This window comes from Loxodonta africana, chromosome 7 (assembly GCF_030014295.1).
Source record: "Loxodonta africana isolate mLoxAfr1 chromosome 7, mLoxAfr1.hap2, whole genome shotgun sequence".
Classification (NCBI taxonomy): domain Eukaryota; kingdom Metazoa; phylum Chordata; class Mammalia; order Proboscidea; family Elephantidae; genus Loxodonta; species Loxodonta africana.
In genome coordinates, this window is record NC_087348.1 from 49,319,584 (window position 1) to 49,342,527 (window position 22,944).

The 22,944-nt window shown below is 45.0% G+C and overlaps 1 protein-coding gene across 1 annotated transcript in view; it reads left to right on the top strand.

Moving 5' to 3' along the window:
* The first annotated feature begins 1,075 nt into the window (after positions 1–1,075).
* Positions 1,076–22,944, top strand: part of LMO2 (LIM domain only 2) — a 43,520-nt gene continuing 21,651 nt past the window's right edge. The window contains exons 1-2 of the mRNA XM_010592138.3: positions 1,076–1,331; positions 10,415–10,473. The gene's annotated coding sequence lies outside the window, so the exon portion shown is untranslated. The remainder of the gene's footprint in view (positions 1,332–10,414; positions 10,474–22,944) is intronic.

Here is a 22,944-nt window from a genome sequence, read left to right on the forward strand (position 1 = left end):
GAGCAGCTGATAAAGCTTTGTGGTGACGACAGAAAACTGAGAGACAGGAGACTCCTTATATTGAGCCAGTAAAGAACCAAGTACTTGTGAGTGACCTCTGCATGCCTGTAGCTGCTCCAGGCCCTGAGGTGCTCCGAAGAAACACTAAGTTAGAATTTACCATCTAATGAAGCGATTGCAAATCCATAGACTGAAATTAATGCTGGATGAGCAAATTCTGCAAATGTAAAGGACTAGTGGCACTTGTGCAAGCTGTTCCCTTGCATGATCACATTTAATCACTCACCAACCCTGAAATGTGGGTACCATTATTCCTGTTTTACAGATGAGGGTTCTGTGCTGAGGCTCTGAGAGGCTGCATACCTTATTTAAGTGTGTCCAGCTAGTAAGGAGTGGAGCTGGGATTCAATTCCAAGTCTATGTGAGGTTTCTATAACAATCTGCAGTCCCTTGACTGGGATAGCATAGTCCTGCATTGAGCAGGGAGGCCCTAGGTGATGCAAACAGTTAATGCACTTGGCCACTAACTGAAAGGTTGGAAGTTCAAGCCCACCCAGAGGTGCCTCAGAAGAAAGGCCTGGAGATCTACTTCCAAAAAATCAGCCATTGAAAGCCCTGTGGGGCACAGTTCTATCCTGACACACGTGGGGTCGCCATGAGTTGGAGTCGACTCAACATCAACTGGTTGTTTTGTCATTGCACTGGGCAAGAGGGAAAGTAAATACTGGTTGATGGTGGAGAGGAGAAGTTCAAAAGGAGGAGCCATAGGAAGAAGAGGGAGCTTTGTGTGAACAGGGTCCAAGGTAGTTTCTTGGAATAGGAGAGTCTGTCGGAACTGGTTCGAAGCTGCAGATTGTCAGCCTCGTCCATGTTCTGAGCCAGAGGGTGAGGGTCTGAGTTAGGATATGAGCCACCCAGCTCTTGCTATATTGCACAGAGGACCTCCCCTGAAGGCCTCGGGTTCCATACAGAGCACATCTGGCGTGAGAGAGCTCACTGTGAGGGCAAAGGCTCCGCCCTATCAGATAGACAGCCAGAGTCGACAGGCCCAGCCCTCCGAACCCTGGGTTGCAACACACTCAGAGGACAGCTACTGGCCGTGAGCAGACGTGAGAAGGAAACACCCCCTCAGTCTTGGAGCAGGCTTTGCTGTCCACAAGGGCTTGTGGGTGTCTTGTCAGGGAGAGGAGGTAGCACAGGCACCTGAAGTTAGGGTGCTAGGGCCTCCCGAGAAGAAACAGGTGCAAAGCAGGGCAATTAGTGGGGAAGGCATCAGCAGGGCAGCGGCCTAGATCTGATAGAAGAAGACACCAGGATTACATCATCTGCCGGTGAGTAGGCTTGATTAATTCTCTGATGGATGAGGGAACTTTTTTCTTCTTTAAGGAGCCAAAAGAAGTGGTAATTAAATTTGTCTTTAAAAACAAAACCATTTTGAAGGGAGTGTGAGCCTTCAAGCTTCCCCCATGGTGTTCTGGGCACTCTGGCTTCTCTCTTCCAGAGAGGAAGTGTCTATTCATAGGCTGTGACTTGGAGAGGCCTCACAGTGAGGCAGGCACTGCTGTGAGCAATTGCTAATGTCTTCGGGAACTGCTAATTTACCCATCTAATTTGTTCCTCTACACCAGCCACAAAGGGAGACCACTCAGTTATTTTGATCCTGAAGAGAGGCTGGTGTTTACCACAATCTCCCCAGCAACCGTGTGTGTGTGTGTGTGTGTGTGTGTGTGAGCGTGTGTGTATCTGCGTGTCTGCACAACCACCTTATGCAATGAGGAGGTGGGTCCACTGCCCTCACTGACGTTTCCAAAGACATTCCAATTGTGAATTGAAGGCAAGGATCATAACGGAGTGCCCTAGAGAGGCCTTGGCTCCCAGGGAAGTTATAATTTGAAGGGTGTCTTTAAAAAACCAAAGTGAATGGGTGGGGGAAAGTGGTCACGATTTCCTTTGACTGCACACGACCAATGAAGGGGAAAAAACAACTGGGAGTACCTGCTCCATGCCAAGCACTGTGCTTGGGTTTCACGTATTTTGTTGACTTTTCACAAATACTCTTTGAAGCAGGTATTACACTTTCATTATTCTAGATGGTTCCTGCCCCAATGTTTCTGTTTAGAGAAAACCCATAGTTCTTTAGGTTTCCATCAGAAATATGACATCTACTGTAAAGCCCTTCCTGACTTTACGAGGTAAAATTAGTTATGCCCTCCTTTGTGCTTCCAAAGAATTATTATAGACTTTAGGGAGACTGCAGCCTCAACTTGCTCATCTGTAATATGGGGTGACAATAGGGTCATTGTGAGGAATAAATGAAATAAATCATGTAAGTGTTTGTACAGTGGCTGGCACTGAGTCAGCCCTTATTAGTTGTTGTTGTTAATAACAATAATAATATTTATTACAATTACTTGCTACTAGGTTGTAAGTTCCTTGAGTGCAGGGACAGTGTCTGCGTTGTTAATTGTTTTATACCCAGATCTTAGGAGTCCTTGGCACACTGTAAGCACTCTGTTTCTAGCTGGTGAATGAATGATTGAGTGAATGAAGTATTTGTCTCCTCCTTGCCTCTGTGAGCTCCTGAGTTGAGGCCCTTGCCTGACTCATTTCTGTATCTCTAATGTGTCCACAATGTCTGACACAGTGTTAAGTGTTCCGTGACTCTGTTGATTAAACAAGCAGGACCAGGAGGCACTGCTACGTGGCAGGTACCTGGCCTGGAGAGTCTGGCCACATGCCTATCTCAGTGTTGTAGTTGGCCTGGTGCCTAGCTACCACACCCTGAATTCACTAAGTGTGCCCTCAGATCTTCACCCAAAGACAGTGAGCATCTCAAGGGAGGGAACCATGTTCTGGTTTTTAAATCCTTAGTGCCCAGCACAGTGCCTGGCACACAGGAAATACTCAAGTACATAGGAAATACTAACCCTGGACTTTTAACTCCAGCTGGACTCAAACAAGAGCAGAGTCCAAAACGGTTATATCCTCTTTCCCCTCTCATCACCCAAACCTGTTCTTCCACAGAATTTCCCCATTTTTGTACATTAAAGACCCATTTTCTTAGTTACAAAACTCTTTGGGAATATTGCATCTCTAACAAAAAAGAGCACAGTCTTTGTGGTAAAACCATTCTGGGTTTGAATCCTGGCTTTGTCACCTACTTAAGGTCCCTGAGTGGTACAAACCACTTGCACTTGTCTCCTAATCTAAAGGTCAGTGGTTTGAACCCACCCAGCAGTGCCATGAAAGAAAGGCCTGGCGATCGGCTTCTGTAAAGATTACAGCCGAGAAAGCCCTATGGATCAGTTCTACTCTGTAACACCTGGGGTCGCCATGAGTCAGAATCAATTCAATGGCAACAGGTTTGGTTTTGGTTTTAGCCATCCTGCTTGGACAAGTTGTTTACCCTTCCTGAGTCTCACTTTCCCCTTTTGTCAAATCAGATAGAAGTTCAAGAATCGGGCATGATACGTAACTCCCAGCAGAATGACTGAGGGACCCAGTTGCATTCCCAATGGCAAATTGATTATAACGGACCCTTACCCCAGGTCCCCTGGACTGCCTGGTATGTCCAACCAGGGTGGACACATATACTTATCTATTATTGGCTCATCCCTCCTGCCATGCTACCTCGGACTCTGTGATAATGGGTCTTATCAAGTCCATATTGATCTCATTCAGCCTCCTGGACATTATTAATTCTTATCAGGACAGCGATTTCATAGCCCAAGCCACCCAGACCTGGGTACTCCAACAATACATCCTCTGGAACTTCAACCTGTTGTATCAGCCCCAAGCAGCTGGTCTCGTAAAACTCTATGACAGCTTCTTAAAAAGCACCTTTTTTAAAAGTGTTAAAGCTACAGATTGGCATGTGGATTCCCAAGTGGGCTTTCATTGCTCTTATGTCCCTCACTACCTGTCCTCATGGGCCGCTCACCCATACCAAAATGCCCTCAGCACCTCTCCCTCATTCTGCCCTTCCTGATTCTAACAGGAGATCCAGGCTCCAAGTCATGGATGTCCACATTCAGCTGCCTGCTTCAAGCTCCCCCAACCCTCCATTCCTCTCCCTTTTTCAATTTAAGCACCATCCACAAAGAATTGGCGCCCAGACCAAGGGTGAGTTATAAGCTGGACCCTGCTGGCAGGGGCCTATCTATGGAAAATAGAGCCTATGGCAATTAGTTTTAAATTGCTGAATGGCATTTCACAACTGGTGATGGAAACTGTGATGACCAATAGAAACTGCTCATTAGCGCCCCTCCTCAAGGGGCACCCAGGGCATGCACCTTACCTGCCATACCTTAGTTATGCCTCTGCCTACTGGTCAACAGCAAAATCCCTAAGATACGTTTCTACTAGCCTGCCTGGAAAGCAAGCACCACTACCACCTAAAGCATACTCCAGTTATGATGGATTTAAAGGCTAGCTAACTCCAGACCTTCCCACAGGAGACAGAAGTTTTGGCGCCTGGACTGACACCTAACACCATGTGGATCTTGGAGAAAGGTGAAAGAGTTCCTGGTTCCCAACACTAATACGCTATTGGTGGTGGAGACCTACCAATATTCTATTGCCTGAAGCCATCTATTCCCCATTATTTGATGCTGAAGCATCGGCAGCTCCTCACAGCTGTGAGATTCAGATGTGCCCCATTATTATAAACGGGCAGCCCCAAATGCTGCTGTGGAGCCTAAAAACCTGAAAATGTTATTGTGGAGCCTTTTGATTGTCACTAGCTGGCTATACCTGATATGGCTGATGACCTGGGTCTGAAACACAATCTCCCCTACTCAATGCCAGGACACCTGGGCAATATTGCACCCACAGTGCTATCCCTGTTTGGCATGTACAACTATTCCTCTATAACACCACAGGCTGGGCATATTACATTATCCCAAACAGCCATCAGGATAAACAAAAAAGAATGTGGTCCTGCATTTGTAGCCTGGCCTGGGCTACTTTTACTACAGTAATGGTGCTCAATGGCAGCCCAGCGTGGCTAAATGTACCCCAGGCACTCCTCCCACTTTGCACATCTTTAGGACAGCCTTCCTGATGTCAACCTATGCTCCATAACATGGATCTGGCTCAAGAGTTGTACCTGTCTGGGGAACCAATCACTGCATCCCAGACAATGACCGCAGCCCAGCCAACCACAGCATCCCAGAGGATGACTACCTGGTTACCTACATCATTTACCAAGGTTCCCCCTGCCAGAGCATGGAGTTCTTACATTCGGGAACCCTCACTCAGCTGACCCCCACTCAGACCTCCAAAATTTTAACTCCCTCTCCTTCCGCATCTTCCCCATTAAGCACGATGGACCCCATTTTTATGATTACCCTTGCTTTTAGTCCTCTCACCCTATGAAAACAGTCCCTGTCCCCACTTTTGCTATAACGTCCCTTCTTGCACCACCCAAAACAAGCCTACTGCTTAAGGCTACCCCGAGGCTAATCTGTATCTACTCATAGCCAAGGCCACATCCCAATGGCTGAACATCACACAATGTTGGGCCTGCTATCTGCTCCCATGAGAAAAAAAAAGAAAGAAAAGAGAAGGCTACCCCTTAATTCCCATCCTGCCTGCCAACGACCCTCAGCTCATGAAACAGGCCCACAATACCAAACACTACCAGTTTAAGCCCCTAGGTCTTGCCTTACCCCCTCCAGGGCCAGTTTTATGGAACATTAATTGACATTATCATGTCCTTGGCCCATGAGTCCAGATCATTCACCTGTCCAAATGCACTTGCCTATGTTTGTACGTTTCGACGCCTACATAACATGATGGGTGGCACAGCCTTCCTCTGGCCCAGATATTAAATGAGCAATTAGAAGCCTGGAGGGAATCAAGTTCACTGGTGCCACTCCCCTGGATAACTCCCTTCTGATGTCCCAACTACCTAGACCCACTCTTAGCAACCTCACCTGCAACACTGCCCATCCTGACACACTTCCAGCCACCCCCTTATTGGACTTCATTGGTTGTGGTCCCCAATAGGAGGTAACAAGCCATCTTCCTACCCATTGCCCTAAGTATAAAAGGGGCATTTGGGGCTAGAGGAATAGAATTAGGGGCTCACAATATGACCAATTAATAACCAGTTTCCATTGAGTTGATTCTGAATCATGGCAACTTCATGTGTGTCAGAGTAGAACTGTGCTCCATAGGGTTTTCAATGGCTGATTTTTTTTTTGAAGGAGATTTCCAGGTCTTTCTTCTGAGGCACCTCTAGGTGGACTTGAACCTCCAGCCTTTCAGTTAGCTGCTGGGCACATCAACTGTTTGTACCACCCAGGGACTCCTCACAATATGATTATACAAGGAAAAATAGCTGAAGCGGCAGAGAGAATATTCAAGGCTCTGTTGGCCTACATAACACCAACAGTGCCAGCACTTGGGGCTTTAACCAAAGGACAAAATTTCCTAACTGCTGGGGGTAGCAGATGATAGACTAGTTCCAGGTGATTTGCTAGCTGCCCAGCAACGAGCGTGTACCCCCTAGGGAATTTCCTTTTATGTGTGTATAAATAACGCAGGCAAAGTATCTAAATAGCCCAAAAGATGCACCACCAAATCAAAAGTTAACTGTTGTTTCGACTCCTCGTGACCCTATATGACAGAGTAGAACTGCTCCATACTGTTTTCTAGGCTGCAGTCTTTACAGAAGGACACCTGGTAGAGCAGTAGTTAAAGCGCTTGGCTGCTAACTGAAAGGTTGGCAGTTCAAACCCACCAGCTCCTCCACAGGAGAAAGATGTGGCAGTCTGCTCCCTTAAAGATTACAGCCTTGGAAACCCTATGGGCAGTTCTACTCTGTCCGATGGGGTTGCTATGAGTCGGAGTCCACTCGACAGGAGCAGATCACCAGGTCTTTTTCTCCTGAGGATCCATTGGGTGGGTTCGAACCACCAACCTTTCAGTTACAGCCACGCGCTTAACCATTGTGCCTCCAAGGCTCCTAAAAGTTAACTATGTAACTCAAATTTTGCACAAGGTGCCCCAAACTCCCAAGGACCTTTTTTCCTGAATGTTCCCTGTAGCCTGGGGTACTTTGTTTCAGGGGGTCCTCCTGCTAGCAGGTGGACTTTACATACACAGCTGGCTATGAAAAACCAGTACAGCCTACATGCAAGTATATTAGTAAGAATTGTGACATAGTGAACCAAATGTCAGGGGCAACTTGAGTTGGGTGCAAAAAGTTACTCATAGCAAAATGACATTTGGCCAGGGCAGAAACCATCAGAACCCCAGCCCCAAACACTTCTGCTACACCCAAGTAGTTGCATGCGAGGCATCCCACCCTTCCTGTTTTGATCCACTACCCCACACAGGGACGGACTGCCAGAAATGAGTCTGCCTCCCAGCCTCTAGCATTGTTAAAAACTACCTCCAGTGAGCGACTGTCCTATATCTATGGCCCCAGGACCAGGCCCTCTCTCAGCTGAGACATCACAGAACTCTCTTGCCAGGGGACCTCCTTGTTGAGGGACTCCCCTCGCTTTGGCTATGCTTGAGTGAGCAACAAACAGTTGAAGGACTTGCCATTACTGGCTCCGCTGTGGTGCATTTTGACATCCAATGGCTTTAGATGGGAGCGAAGAGCAGACCCAGCAGCCGAGATGGACTGTAACAATATTCCAGCAAAAGGAAACCTGAGCCCGTCATTATTCCATCACTACTCCTGAACTGGAAACCCTGGTAGTGTAGCAGTTAAGAGCTATGGCAGCTAAACAAAAGGTTGCTAGTTCGAATCCACCAGGTGCTCCCTGGAAACCCTGTGGGATAGTTCTACTCCATCCTATAGGGTTGCTATGAATCGAAATCGACTCGACAGCAATGGGTTTTTTACCCCTGAATTGTGCACCCAGCTCTTGACCCCACACCGACACCGTTACTCAGGCTACTGCCTGCCAGACGCACCTGCTCTGCTTACTGGGTTGGTTAAGACAACCAGCTTTGAAATCACAGGAAGCTGGCTGTTAATTCCAACAAGCAGTCCTTAGTAGCTCTGTGACCTGGCACAATTTCCTTAGCCTTTCTGTGCCTCAGCTTCCTTATCCATAAAATTATGACAGTAATACTTCATTAGGATTTTGTAAGGGCCAAATGAAACACTCTATTTAAAGCTAATGGTACAAGGCCTGACACAAAGGAAGTCCCCAGGTAGTCACCCATCAAGGGGCAGCTCAATTTCTACTTCCTCCAGGAAGGCTTCCATGCCTACTCCCACTCTGATTTCTCCTGACTGCATTTCTGGTCAGTATCGAACTGTTGTTCTCCATTGCATATATGTGCATTTTGACATCCCAAGTAAGATATAAAAGTCCTTGAACTTGGTTCTCTCACTGACCAGCTGAGTCATCTTGCATTTAGTTTTTGGGGGATTCCATTTTCTCTCTGGGATGTCAAATCCATGATGTGTGTGTCAACATTTCCTCATACCACAATCTTGGAAGACACCAGTATTCAATGATTGACCCTCTTTCTCACCCAGAACCTGGGTCCAGACTCAGAATCCTTTTTAACAGAGTGCTTTGGGCAACATCTACTAATTTATTCAATAAATATGTATAAAGTACTTACTGGTTTAGGTACCACCCCAGGTTCAGTATTCTGGAGATACAATTTTGAATGTCTGGTCCCTGCACTTTTGGGACTTGTCACCTAGTGGGGAAGAAAGACAATAAGCAAATACATAAATAAGAAAATATCAAGCAGTGGTAAGTGCAAAGATGAAAATAAAACAATGGCATGTTAATGCTTAAGGGGAAGGCTACTTTAGACCGAATGTTCAGACAAAGATTTTCTGAGCCCCTAGAGATTTTGTTCCAGTAGATTTGGTGTGGGCCTAAGAATGTGTATTGTTAATCAGCAAATGTAGGAAGTTTGGGAAGCATTGGCACGGTGAGTAAGAGTTAGGACATGGAGTCAGAAGACCTAGGTTCAAATCCCATCTCCTACCCGTATGTAATTATGTGACCTTGGGAAAGTTATTCAACTTCTTTGAGCCTCAGTTTCCTTATCTGTAAAACTGGAATAATAATACTACTGATCTCAGAAGGCTGTTATAAGAATTAGATAAGACAAAACATATAAATTAGCTGGCCCATACCACTTGCCAGGGAGTCGAGTTGATTCTGTGTCATGGCGATCCCATGTGTGTCAGAGTAGAACTGAGCTCCATGGGGTTTTCAATGGCTGATTTTTCCAAAGTCAATTTCCAGGACTTTCTTCCGAGGAACATCTGGGTGGACTCAAACCTCCAGCCTTTCAGCATCCAGGGACTCTACCTGACACATTAAAAAAAAAAAAAATCCGTTGCCGGCAAGTCAGTTCCAATTCATAGCAACCCAATAGGACAGAGTAAAATGGCCCCATAGGGTTTCCAGGGAGTGGCTGATGGATTCAAACTACCAACCTTTTGGTTAGTAGCTGTAGCTCTTAGCCACTATACCACCAGGGCTCCAAATAAGTGCTTAATAAAAGATAGTTATTACTTGCCATGTTAAAAAATAAAAATCTGTTGCCATCAAGTCAATTCCAATTCATAGCAGCCCCATAGAACTGGGTAGAAAACTGCCCCATAGGGTTTCCAAGGAGCAGCTGGTAGATTTGAACAGCCAAACTTTTGGTTAGCAGAAATAGCTCTTAACAACTGTGCCAGTGGGGCGCCACTTGCAATGATAGGCTCATCTGTTCCTAACTGTAGTCTTTTGTCTGATTACTTAAAAGGCCTATCCAACAAATGCCACTTACTAGGTAACATGGCCTCTGAGTTGACTTTTTCCTAATGCAGCTCTTCCTCTTGAAAAATAGTGTCTTGTGACTCTCTATCTCAGGCAGCTTTGAGATTTGGAAGGCTTTTAGCCTCATTTCCTAATATCAAATGGGAACTTGGCTACCTCCCGTTTCTAACTCGTGGGGGTTTTCTGAGACTCAAAAGGATGTGAGATTGCAAATGGTGAGACAGAAGCAGAGCTCTTGCCTTCTGGGACCACAGAGCATCCACCCGAAAGGCCACAACAGGAGCGATAAGGACTCCTGATACCCTGACCCCACATGTTGGGAGTGGGAGCCACTCCTTCATATTTACAAGCTGGGCTGGCATGTGAAGAATTAAAAAAAAAAAAAAAAAAAAGTCAGGCAGGAAGCAGTCTTTTCAACCAGCAAAGAAACCGTTAGAATCCACCTCTTTGCCCTGATGGCAAAGCTCTTTCTGCCCTACCCAGCCTGCACTATCGAGGACACCCACTCCTATCAGAAAGCCCCAGGGGCATTTTTCCCTAGTTTATCAGGGACCTTGTGGAAACATTTCTCTAACTGAAGATAAAGGACATTTTTCTCTCTCTCCTTTCTACTTCTAGCTACCTAAACAGAAGGGTTCCTTGTCATTTTCTTTCAGGAACCACAGTTCTGAAAAGAAGATATATTTCAACCTGGACTTGAAGAGAGGCAGGTAAGGTAGGTTTCATTCATTCATCACTCACTCATTTGTTGGTTCATTCATTCGGCAAATGTTTATTGTATGCTTACTGTGTGCTGATACTATGCTAGAACTCAATTCTGAGCAGAATAGACAGCAGCTTGCAGTCTTTGGGGAGAGCCAGATGGTATTTAACAATCACAAAATGTAGAATTACAAACTGTGATCTGAACTTTGAGTGAGAGCGTAGAATAGCAGGTCCTGATCTGGTCATAGGGGCCGGGGGAAACTTCCCCAAGGAAGTGACATTTGTGCCAAGAGATGGAGTGTGTATTAGCAATCTTGTAGATTTAGCTCTTGCCCTCCAAGTGGGTGTTTTCAGGGTTAAAAAGATGCTTCATAGCCGGAAGCCTGGCTGCCACTCCAGGACAATCCTATTTCCGAGACCAAGTCACGATTGCTCGACCCTCATGAAGGTTAGGATGGAAATGACTTATTAGAGTGATAGAGAAGCCAGCATAAACCTGCCAGGACCTCCTTCAAGATTCAGTTCACTTTGTGAAAGTTGCCAGATGAAAGATATTTCCAGATGGAGGGCCACACAGGAAATACAAATGGAATATATTTTTAATAGCTCTTCCTTTGCGAGATAGGACTCAAGGCAGCCTTCTGCAATATGATGGGAAGCAATGTAGCCTGAAAGCATGAGAGGAGGCGAGCTGGCCCAAGAGCAGCCCCCGGGCCTTTGGAAACAGGCTGTGTCCTGAATGGGCATGAAAAATGCTGTGTATGAGACCTCCCCACCCACTGTCACCACCGCCCAAAATGGAGCCTGGGCTTGCTACATTCCATCCAACTCTGGGACTCGGAGGAGAGAACAGATACAAAAACACTGAGTTCCTTTCAGGATGTAGCTGTACATAATGACAAATTGCCTTTTTTTTCTGTCCCTGGAGCTAAGTGGGCTCCTGCAAAGAAAGTTGTGTGCAAGTCAGGGACTGGCACGGCCCACGAAGGGCTAAGCAGCAAGGATTGCCATTGAATGTCTTGGAACTCCTGGGTCTGGTTTTATCATAACGCTGGGCCAGTTAAACAGATCCACAGATAAACCTGAGCAGGTTGTGAACTCCCTGAATTATATGCAAAATTAATCACGTAGGCATGGAGGTGTGTCTAAGGGCCTGGTCTTTAGCTTTTACCAGGTTTTTAAGAGGTCTGAGACCAACTTTGCCAACCCCAGTACCAATTCTGGGGTCCCAGATAGGACCTTCTTCACCAATGTAAAGACCCTTCCTCCACAGGTCAGTATGATCTAGGAGTTGGGCTGATGTATCCTGCAATTGATGGCATGCATTTGATATTTGAAGGTTTCAATGCTAAGGTAATTACAAGTGTTTCAGTGTCCTAGTGCTGCCATAACAAAAATACCACAAAGTGGGTGGCTTTAAAGAACAGAAATTTATTTTCTCACGGTTCTGGGGTTTAGAGGTCCAAATTAGGATCTCAACTATGTGAATTCCTTCTGGGAGCTTTGAGAGTGGAACTGTTCCACGCCTCTCTCCAAGTTCTGGTGGCTGCTGGCAAGCCTTGGCATTCCTTGGCTTGTAGGGGGATCCTCACATGCTGTCTTTCCCTGTGTGTGACTGTGTTTCTGTGTCTGTCCTCTTTTACAAGACCCTACTCAGAAGGGATTACGATTAGGTCCCACCCTGCTTCAGTATGACTTTGTTAATTTAACTGATAACATCTGCTAAGAAAAGTCCTATTTCCCCAAACAACGTCACATTCACCAATGCAGGGGCTAGGACTTCAACATATCTTTTGGGGAACACAATTCAATTGACAACACTGAGTACCTCCAGATGTCTTCAGATTTATATCAATGCTGTGGGAACCAGCAAAGATGCAAATCATGGCCTCTCTGAATACATAGGGCATTTTCGAGTCAAGATGCTGCACACACATGAAATCATTGCACGTAAGAGCCCAATGAGGCATCTAACCAGGTCATAGAGCCAGGAGCTGGAAGAACTCAGGAAGGGACTAGCTACCATGAGCTTCGGTAGGCAGGGAAGCCTTCAGACATCACTTGACCTAGGTCCAGGTTGATGGGCAGGATCTGGAGAGGCAGAGAGGAGTGGGGAGGATTTGTACTAACTGAGATCATTGTCATTTGTTGAGCACTTACTATGTGCTCCTTGGAAACTCTATGGGGCAGTTCTACTCTGTCCCATAGGGTCGCTATGAGTCAGAATTGATTCGATGGCAAATTGATTGATTTGGCTTTTTTTTTTTTTACTATGTGCCAGGCACAGTGCTATGCCTGCTGCATACATGATTACAATTACTCCTCTTAACCCTATATTTATCATCAGCCCTATTTTATAACTGTGAGCACTGAAGCTCAGAGATTTGCTTAAGATGACCCTGGTAGCAGTTGTGAAACAGAGACTTGAAACCAGGTTTATTTATCTTTGAAGTCTCTGCTCTTAAAAACTCTATTCTAGCACAGGAGTTTTGAAACACAAACAAGCAGACATTCCAGATAGAATGGAATAAGACAATGTACAGAAATGGGCATGAGCAGGGTGCTTGAGATCAGGGAGGAGGGCAGCTGAATGGGAAGTTTCAGGCTCTAGGGTTGTGAGAAATAAAATTGGAATGGGCCAAATTATGGAGCACCTTTAGTGGAAGCCTGGGGAATTTGGTTTTCTGCTAGAATGATAGAAACACAGGTAAGCTTCAGTTTTAACCTTCCAGCTCATCTCTTCCCTCTATACAGATGAGAAAATGAAGGTCTTGAGAGGTGAAGCAACTTGCTCATGCTCACAGGCAACAGGGAACCATTGCAAATTCTTGAGCAGGGTAGTGACAGTGAAGAAAACAGTGTTCCAGATAGGTGAGTTTGGCAGTAAGATACATGAGGGGCAGCTGAAGAGAAGCAGAGAAAACTGGCAGAGAAAAGCCAGCAGATCTCTCCTTGGATTTTGCCAAAGGACATTTCAGCAGTGGATATTTCTAGGGAGCATCTGTCGTGGATTGAATTGTGTCCCCCCAAAATATGTGTCAACTTGTCTACACCATGATTCCCAGTATTATGTGGTTGTCCTCCATTTTTGACCTGATGTAATTATCCTCCATTTTGTGATGTAAATCATAACTTCTACATGTTAATGAGGCAGGATCAGTGTGGGGTATACTTTCAGTCACAGCCTTACAAGAGGGTGTGGCTCAAGTCACCATCCTTACTTAAGTCACCACCGTTACTCAAGCCACATGCTTGCTTGAGTCACACCTTTCATCTTAAGAGATAAAAGGAGAGAGAAGCGAGCAGAGACAAGAGGGACCTCACCACCACCAAGAAAAAAGAGCCAGGAGTGGAGCACATCCTTTGGACCTGGGTTCCCTGCACTGAGAACCTCCGAGATCAAGGGGAAGATTGATGCCAAGATACAGGGAGATCTCTAAGGAACACCAGGCCCACAGATGTTGAAAGGAGACGAGGACCTTTCCCTAGAGTAGACAGAGAAAGCCTTCCCCTAGAGCTGCCGTCCTGAATTCAGACTTCTAGCCTCCTAATCTGTGAGAGAATAAATTTCTGTTTGTTAAAGCCTCCCACTTGTGGTACTGTTATAGCAGCACTAGACAACTAAGACAGCATCATAAACAAGATTCCAGCTCTGTCCTTCCCACTGAGGTCTGTAGCTTAGGAAGATACACAGAGACAGACAGAATGAGAGTAGGGACAAGTCATCCGGAAGGTCACAGCCCAGGCTCAGCTAGGCATTAGTGGTGGAAAACACAGCTTCCCCAGCCATGGCCTGGCTCCTCTCCCTCTCCTTCCTGCAACAGAAACCCTGTCTGGGGTACAGTGTGTCAGACTAGGGGCCCCTGACTCTGATGAGCTGGTGGCCAGGACAGGCTCCTAGCACCATCTCCTTGTGTTGCCTTCCTGAGCATGAGACTGGGCCAGGCCTCTGTGATCCTAACCCACCTGCCCCATGGGAGTCAGCAGAGCAGGTAAGGTAAGGCAAGAGCTCCCCCACCCCAGGCAAGAGGCTGACTCCACCCTGCTTGGGCTGAGCCCTCGGTGAGGCACAACTCCAGTTATCCACCTATGTTCAGCCAAGGAATGCCTACCCTGCTGCGCTATCCTCCTCTGAGTTTCTCTTTGCTTAATTAGTTCTAATAATAGCTGCCACACATTGAACACTTACTTCATGCCCATCACCTTGCTAACATTTTACATGCATGATCTCATTTTATTCCTACAGCTCTGTGAGGGGGTATTATTATCCTCATTTTACACATGATAGAATCGAAGCTCAGAACGGTTAAATAATTTGCCTAAAACCGTATAGGGTGGTATGAACAGTTAATGAACTTGGATGCTAACCGAAAGGTTAGAAGTGTGAGTCCACACAGAGGCACCTCAGAAGAAAGGCCTGGCCATCTACTTCTGAAAAATCAGCCATTGCAAACTGTAGGGAGCACAGTTCTATTCTGACATACATAGGATCATCATGAGTCGGGGGTCGACTTGATGGTAACCGGTTTGAAGGAGCCAGGACTCAAACATCAGCCTGTCTGTCTCCAAATCCTGTGCTTTACCTGTATGATTGACTGTGCTCTATACGTTGGTCTACTGCAGCCATGTCTCCTTGTGTGGGAGGGGCCCTTGTTGCTTCCTGATTCCACTCACATTCAAAGTTCCTGGGAACCAAGAACCTGACCTCTTTCCCAAATCAAAATTTTGAGACAGAATCTGAATGGTACCTGGGCTCTTGTTCTCCCAAAAATGATGTTCGAGAAAAACAAGAGATCTTGAAGTTCCTTCACAACTTTTACCCCGAGAGGGCAGCGCAACATGCTTTAGCCAAGGGGGCAAGGCTACCATTTGTACATTCATTCTCTCCACTAACATTTATTGAGGGTCTATCACATGCTAGGCACCTTCCAGGTGCTGAAGACACAACTGGGAATAACTCAAAAAGAGTTTCTGCCTTCAAAGTGGTTTTAAGGAGCCGTGGTGGTGCAGTGGTTAAGAGCTCACCTACTAACCAAAAGGTCAACAGTTTGAATCCATAGGTGCTCCTCAGAAACCCTATGGGGCAGTTCTACTCTGTCCTATATGGTTGCTATGAGTTGGAATTGACTCGACAGCATGGGTTTTGGGTGGTGGCACAACAGTTAAGTGCTTGGCTGCTAATCAGAAGGTTGGTAGTTGAACCTACCCAGCAGCTCTGCGGGAGAAAGACCTGGCAGTCTGCTCCTGTAAAGATTACAGCCAAGAAAACCCTATGAGGCAGTTCTGTTCTGTCACATAGGGTCACTAAGAGTCAAACACGGGCTCAACGGCACCCAACAACAACAAAGTGAAAGTGGCAATGAGGCTGGGAAGCAAAGTAAAGCAGGATAAGGGGATGGAGAGTGTGGGGAGTGGGATTTTAAAAGGGTCTTCTGAGGATGAAATATACGAACAGAAACCTGGATGAAGTACATGAGAGCCACAGTGTGACCTAGAGGAAGATCATCCCAGGCAGAGGAAGGAGCAAGAGCAAATGCACTCGGGTAGGAGTTGGCTTGGTTTGTTCCAAGAAATAGAAAGAAGGCCAGTGCAGTTCAAGCACAGAGCACCAGGGGGGTGTGATGGAGAAGAGGTCAGAGGGATAGCAGAGGTCAGATAGTGCTGGTCTTCTAGGCACAGTGAGGAGTTAGGACTTCAAATGTGCTGTTCTAGGATCCCGGGCACTGCAGTGTGCCACTTAGGTGGGCTGCCTCTGAGTAACGAAAGAGGGGAGACAATTGCAGGAACAAACAGCTCAAAGACAGTTCAGTGAGCCAGCCCCCTCAGTCCTGATTCCGTCTTTGAACTGTGAGCGACAGATAAGTCTGTAGTCCACGTCTTAGATTCCTAGAGTTGCTGTACCACACCCTGAGTGGCTCAAGACAACAGAAATGTACTGCCTGACAGTTATGGAGGCTGGGCATCTAAACTCAAGGTTGGTTCCTTCTGGAGGGTCTGAGAGTCTGCTCCCTGCCTCTTTCCTAGCTTCCTGTGGTTGCCCGTAGCCTTTGGTGTTCCTTGGCTGGTAGGTGCGTCACTCCAGTTTCTGCCTCCGTCATTACATGGCCTTCTTCTCTCTGGGTCTCTTTGTCTCTCTGGGTCTCCTCTCCTCTTTTAATAAGGACAACAATCATTTTGGATTAGGATCCACCCTACTCCAGTATAACCTCCTGTTAACTAAGCACATCTGTAAAGATGCTGTTTCCAAATAAGGTCACATTCACAAGTACCAGGGATTAGAACTTAAACATATCTTTTTGGGGACACAAATCAACCCATAACAGTCCGGTATCCAAGGAAGAAGGTGCCGGAGGGTTTGGTGGTGATAGAGGAGGAAGAAGAAGCTGCTGATTCTGTATTTACCTTGTCCATCAAACCAAGGGTTTGAATTATCAATGGAGTTTCAAATATTCTAAAGTTAGAATCTTTTAATACAGGCAAAATCTTCCATAGAAGCTTACTATGTGCGAGTCTCCTTTGCAAGCTCCTTCTACCTTTTAATGCATAGACTCCTTTAACAGCTGTGTGAGATAGGTACTCTGAATACCCCCCATCTCACGGATGCAGACGCTGAAGTGCAGAGAGGTGAAGCAACAAGCTCAAGTTCAACAAGGGCAGAGCTGCTGTGGTTGGAGCAAGGGTGGGGGAAGCCCGCTAGGTACGAGGTACTTTGAAACCCCTGCCACCCCAAGGTGTGAGCTGGGAAGTCAGATTTCTAAAGCTCCCTCCACTGGGGCATGATATGAGCGTAACTTCTAAGAACTCGCTGTAGAATTGTGAAATTTGGGGGCAGTTACTTTAGCACCTGATTTAATCTCTTTTTTTAGTTGTAAGAGATGGTTTAGAAGTTGTTGGAAGGGGGAAAATTTGATAAATAAATTCAGGGATGTGGCAGGAGCAGGCAGTGTAGTAAAGGAAGCAAGTTGTCAGTAATGGGAAAAAAAAAAAAGCTGCCATCGAGTTGATTCCAACTTATGGTGACTCCATGTGGGTCAGAATAGAACCGCTCCATAGGGTTTTCAAGGGCTGATTTTTTGGCCATAGATTGCCAGGCCTTTCTTCTGAGGCACCTGTGGATGGACTAGAACCGCCAATCTTTTGGTTAACAGCCGCATGCATTGACTGCTTGTCCCACCCAGGGACTCTGTCAATAGCCAACCAGTGGCTAAATGGGCACAGCCCTTCATTTATAGCTGAGAGATGCTGGGCTCCCTAAGCCTGAGGCTTGCTGACACTTCAGGCATGCTTCACCTCTTTCTGTAGTGCCTCCACACCTCAGTCTCAGCATACTTTGGTGGGTGGCCTGATTGACGGGGAGATTGTTGCTTCCTGGTACGGTGCTGATTGCTTCTAAAAGACGGGGTAATAGCAACAGCTATCATTTCTGAGCATTTATTACTTGCCAGCACTCTGCAAAGCATTATCCTGTTGAATTCTGCCAAAACTCCTGTGAGGTGCGCAGGGCTGGGACTAGGGTGAGGCAGGTGGGGTCCCTAGTCCTGGCTCTGCTGAGCATCATATCATTTCCATTTGGCAAATAACAGAAACTGAAGTTCAGAGAGGTGAAGCAATTTCCCCAAATCACACAGCAGGTAAACAGCTGAAAATATGTCTTTCTAACTCCTAATATTCAGTTCATTAAAAAAAAAATTTTTTTTTTTTTTTAGATTTATTGCAGGCTCTTCTGTACTGTATAGGAAACCTGATTTATTTATCACTGAGGTTAATAGCTCTAAAATTCTGTGAAAATATGTCCATCAACCGGCCCTGAAATGTTCCGAAAGGAGTTTGGGAGCCAGATGCCTGTGACAACTGAAAAAAGAATTTTGCAAGGAAGCAAAAGCCATATTAAGATAAATCTCTATTTTCGTTCCTCTATGTGAATGTCACAACTAACAGGCATATGTTGCAACTCGGCTCATAATTGTTGAAAAAAAAGGGCGGTAAATTGCCATCTGTGGCATTTTCCCAGTGACATTTGCATTTTCATTTCTACTAGATGTCCATTTTCCACAGAGGAAGGTAGCCTTCATCACTTGAAAATGCCGCTCCTTCCCTAGAACACAACAGTAAATGTAATGAGGAAAAAAGAATAGGAAATGACCAGAGGAGAAAATTGCCCACCCAGGGATTGGGTTCATCATGCAGACTGATTCAGTCCGTTGACGTTTGCATTCAGGAAGGAAAACTCGGGAAATGTCTAGATTTTAGAGTATTTAAGATTCACAAGGAGTGAGGGAGAGGGAAAAGGAATTACATTTCAATCCCACTGGGCTGGGGTCGAGTTCAGATTTCCCCAACTCTCAAGAACCATTTTACACGTTCAGAATCACTTCTTAGTTACTGAGTCGCTCTTCTGAATAAGGCTTGTACAAGTTGCTACCGGAGGATACAATAAAGTCACGTTTGCTTTAACATTATTCATAATAAATACACATTTTGAGATTTGATTCTAAATGTTAAACTTAAATTTGAGCGATTTAATTGCCTGTTGACTAGAAATGAAATCCCACCGGTAGGCAGTTATTTCTTACAACCACTGTGTGTGAAATTGAAATCTTAAGATACCATTTCAAATATTCACCTTCTCTAAGGAAGTTCTCCCCAAAGAGTTGTGAAAGATAAGAAACTGACCCAAAGTCATACGCAGTACTCTCGCTTGCTTCACATACTCGGGTCAAAGCAGAAGCATATTATTAAAAGGAAACTTCACGCCAAAAAAATTGGTCGTTCTGAGGTTACCTCCTGGAACCCAAGGATATATATATTTTAACAACTGATTTGAGCCCTATGCAAAACAGTAGCAAGGAAGGTAGCAACTTATCAGATCTAATTAAAGTAAACATATCTAAGTCACCAAGATTATGATTATTAAAACGGAAAATGTTTTTTATTTTGGAGCAATTACGGGTTGCCATGAATGCCATGAAGGAACCCTGGTCTATTTCTTTTTAAAAATAAGGGCTAGTTTTTATTTTTTTTAATTTGGGTGGGTAATTCTTATTTTAAACCCCATTTCACCTTTAAATTTAACTTCAAACCCTTTCTAAATTCTCTCAATGAAGTCTTTTGCTCTAGTGTAGCAGTCAACATTTATGAGCACTTGGAAACCCTGGTGGAGTAGTGGATAAGCGTACTACACTTGCTAGCCAAAAGGTCGGCATTTGAATCCACCAGGCACTCCTTGGAAACCCTGTGGGGCAATTCTACTCTGTCCTATAGGCCTATAGGATTGCTGTGAATCAGAATTGACTTGATGGCAATGGGTTTAACATAAGCCGGGGCTTTCCACAAGTTTAATCCCATAGCTCAGTTCATCTTCATTATGATGAGACTCTATTATCAACCCCCACTGCTTTATCAAGTCTGTGTACCATGCTGTGCATGCATTAGCTCATTCAACCTTCACAACAACCCATGCAGTAGGTATTCTTATCCCCATTTTACAGGTGAGGATGTTGTTGTTGTTAGGTGCCATCGGGTCAGTTATAACTCATAGCAATGCTATGTACAACAGAACAAAACACTGCCCAGTCCTGCACCATCCTAACCCTAACCCTAACCCTAACCCTAACCCTAACCCTAACCCTAACCCTAACCCTAACCCTAACCCTAACCCTAACCCTAACCCTAACCCTAACCCTAACCCTAACCCTAACCCTAACCCTAACCCTAACCCTAACCCTAACCCTAACCCTAACCCTTAAGCCCATTGTTACAGCCACTGTGTCAGTCCACCTCATTGAGGGTCTTCCTCTTTTTCGCTGGCCTTCTACTTTATCAAGCATGATGGCCTTTTCCAGGAACTGATCCCTCCTGACAACATGTCCAAAGTATATGAGACATATTCTCGCCACCCTTGCTTCTAAGGAGCATTCTGGTTGTACATCTTCCAAGACAGGTCTGTTGGTTCTTTTGGCAGGCCATGATAAATTCAAAGGCATCAATTCTTCTTTAGTCTTCTTTATTTATCCTCCACGTTCACATGCATAGGAGGCAACTGAAAACACCAGGGCTTGGGTCAGGTTCACCTTAGTCTTCAGGGTGAAATCCTTGCTTTTCAACCGTTTAAAGAGGTCCTTTGCAGCAGATTTGCCCAATGCAATGTGTCTTTTGATTTCTTGACTGCTGCTTCTGTGGGTGTTGACTGTGGATTCAAGTAAAATGAAGTCCTTGGCAACATCAATCTTTTCCCCGTTTGTCACAATGTTGCTTATTTGTCCAGTTGTGAGGATTTTTGTTTTCTTTACATTGAGGTATAATCCATACTGAAGGCTGTGGTCTTTGATCTTCATCAATAGTTTTTCAGGTCCTCTTCACTTTCAACCAGCAAGGTTGTCATCTGCATAGTGCACGTTGTTAATGAGTCTCCCTGCAATCCTAATGCCCCATTCTTCATATAGTCCAGCTTCTCAGATTATTTGCTTAGCACACAGTTTGAATAGGTATGGTGAAAGGATACAACCCTGATGCACACTTTACCTGACTTTTAACCATGCAATATTCCCTTGTTCTGTTTGAACAACTTCCTCTTGGTCTATATACAGATTCCTCATGAACACAATTAAGTGTTCTGGAATTCCTATTCTTCACAATGTCATCTATAATTTGTTATGATCCACAGAGTCAAATGCCTTTGCATAGCCAGTAAAACACAGGTCAACATCCTTCTGGTACTCTCTGCTTTCAGCCAGGATCCATCTGACATCAGCAATGATATTCCTGGTTCCACTTCTTCTTCTGAATCCAGCTTGAATTTCTGGCAGTTCCCTGTGAATATACTGCTGCAGCCACTTTTGAATGGTCGTCAGCAATATTTTACATGTGTGTGATATTAATGATATTGTTCTATAATCACCTTTCTTGGGAATAGGTATAAATATAGATCTCTTCTAGTCAGTTGGCCAGGTAGTTGTCTTCTACATTTCTCAGCATAGATAAGTGAGTACTTCCAGCACTGCATCTGTTTGTTGAAACATCTCAGTTGGTATTCTGTCAGCTCCTGGAGCCTTGTTTTCACCGATGCCTTCAGTGCAGCCTGGACTTTGTCAGTACCACTGGTTCCTGCTCATATGGTACCTCCTGAAATGGATGAAGGTTGCCCAATTCTTTTTAGTATAGTGACTGTGTATTCCTTCTATCTTCTTTTGATGCTTCCTAAGTCATTTAATATTTTTCCCATAGAATCTTTCAGTATTGCAACTTGGGGCTTGAGTTTTTTCGTCAGTTCTTTCAGCTTGAGAAATGCCGAGTGTGTTCTTCCTTTTGGTTTTCCATCTCCAGGTCTTTGCACATGTCATCATAATACTTTACTTTGTCTTCTTGAGCTGCCCTTGTTCAACTCTTTCACTTCATCATTTCTTCCTTTTGCTTTAGCTACTCAGTGTTCAAGACCAAGTTTCAGAGTCTCTTCTGGCATCCATTTTGGCCTTCTCCTTCTTTCCGGTCTTTTTAATGGCCTTTTGCTTTCTTTTTGTATGATGTCCATGATGTCATTTCACAACTTCTCTGATCTTAGGTCATTAGTGCTCAATTTGTCAAATCTGTTGTTGAGGTGGTCTCTAAATTCAGGTAGGATATACTCAAGGTCATACTTTGGCTCTTGTGGGCTTATTCTGATTTTCTTTAGTTTCGACTTGCACTTGCATATGAGCAATTGAGGGTCTGTTCCACAGTCAGCCCCTTGCCTTGTTCTGACTGATGATATTGAGCCAGATGAGGATAGTGCAGGTTAGCCCAGGTTCACACAGCTGGTAAGTGGTGGGTTGGAGCTCACTGAGTCTGGCTCCAGATTCTGCGCTCTTAGCCACTATCCAATACTGCCTCCTTATACTACGTAACTTTCCTATCCACGCGAGCTGAGAATTAAGAGCCTCCATCAAGCTCAGGCAATCTCATTCCAAAATTTCCACATTTAATGACTATATTGACCAGTTATAACTAAGTAAACTGCTAATCACAACCTATATGTTTGTTTTAATGTCTGATCGTAGAGTTGTAGGTTACATATTTATCACACAGTTTAGGCCTGCTGCAAAATTCTAGGGAGTTTTGTTTTTTTTTTTTCTTAAGTTAAAAACAAGGGTCTGATCAGGAGAATGTCCGATATACTGATGGCCTTGACTTAGACTGAAAACTACCCTTAACACTTACTTTAGTGTGTGCACACATACATACACACACAAGTTTTAATTTTATTCCTTACGGACTCATGCTTTGGGACATAGAGATGAGAAAATGGCAGAAGCAATGCAGAAAATAGAAAATTCTCGCTGTGTCCTGAAAAGTCAATGAGGATTTGTCTGAAGAGGGAAAATGAAGCATCCAAAGATTCATTTCTGACTTCAGCCACGACTTTTCAGGGTGAGCTCATCCAAGCCCCTTCACTACCATGTTTAAAATGGGAATCAAATGCCTATGACCATGAGTAAGACTGTTCAAA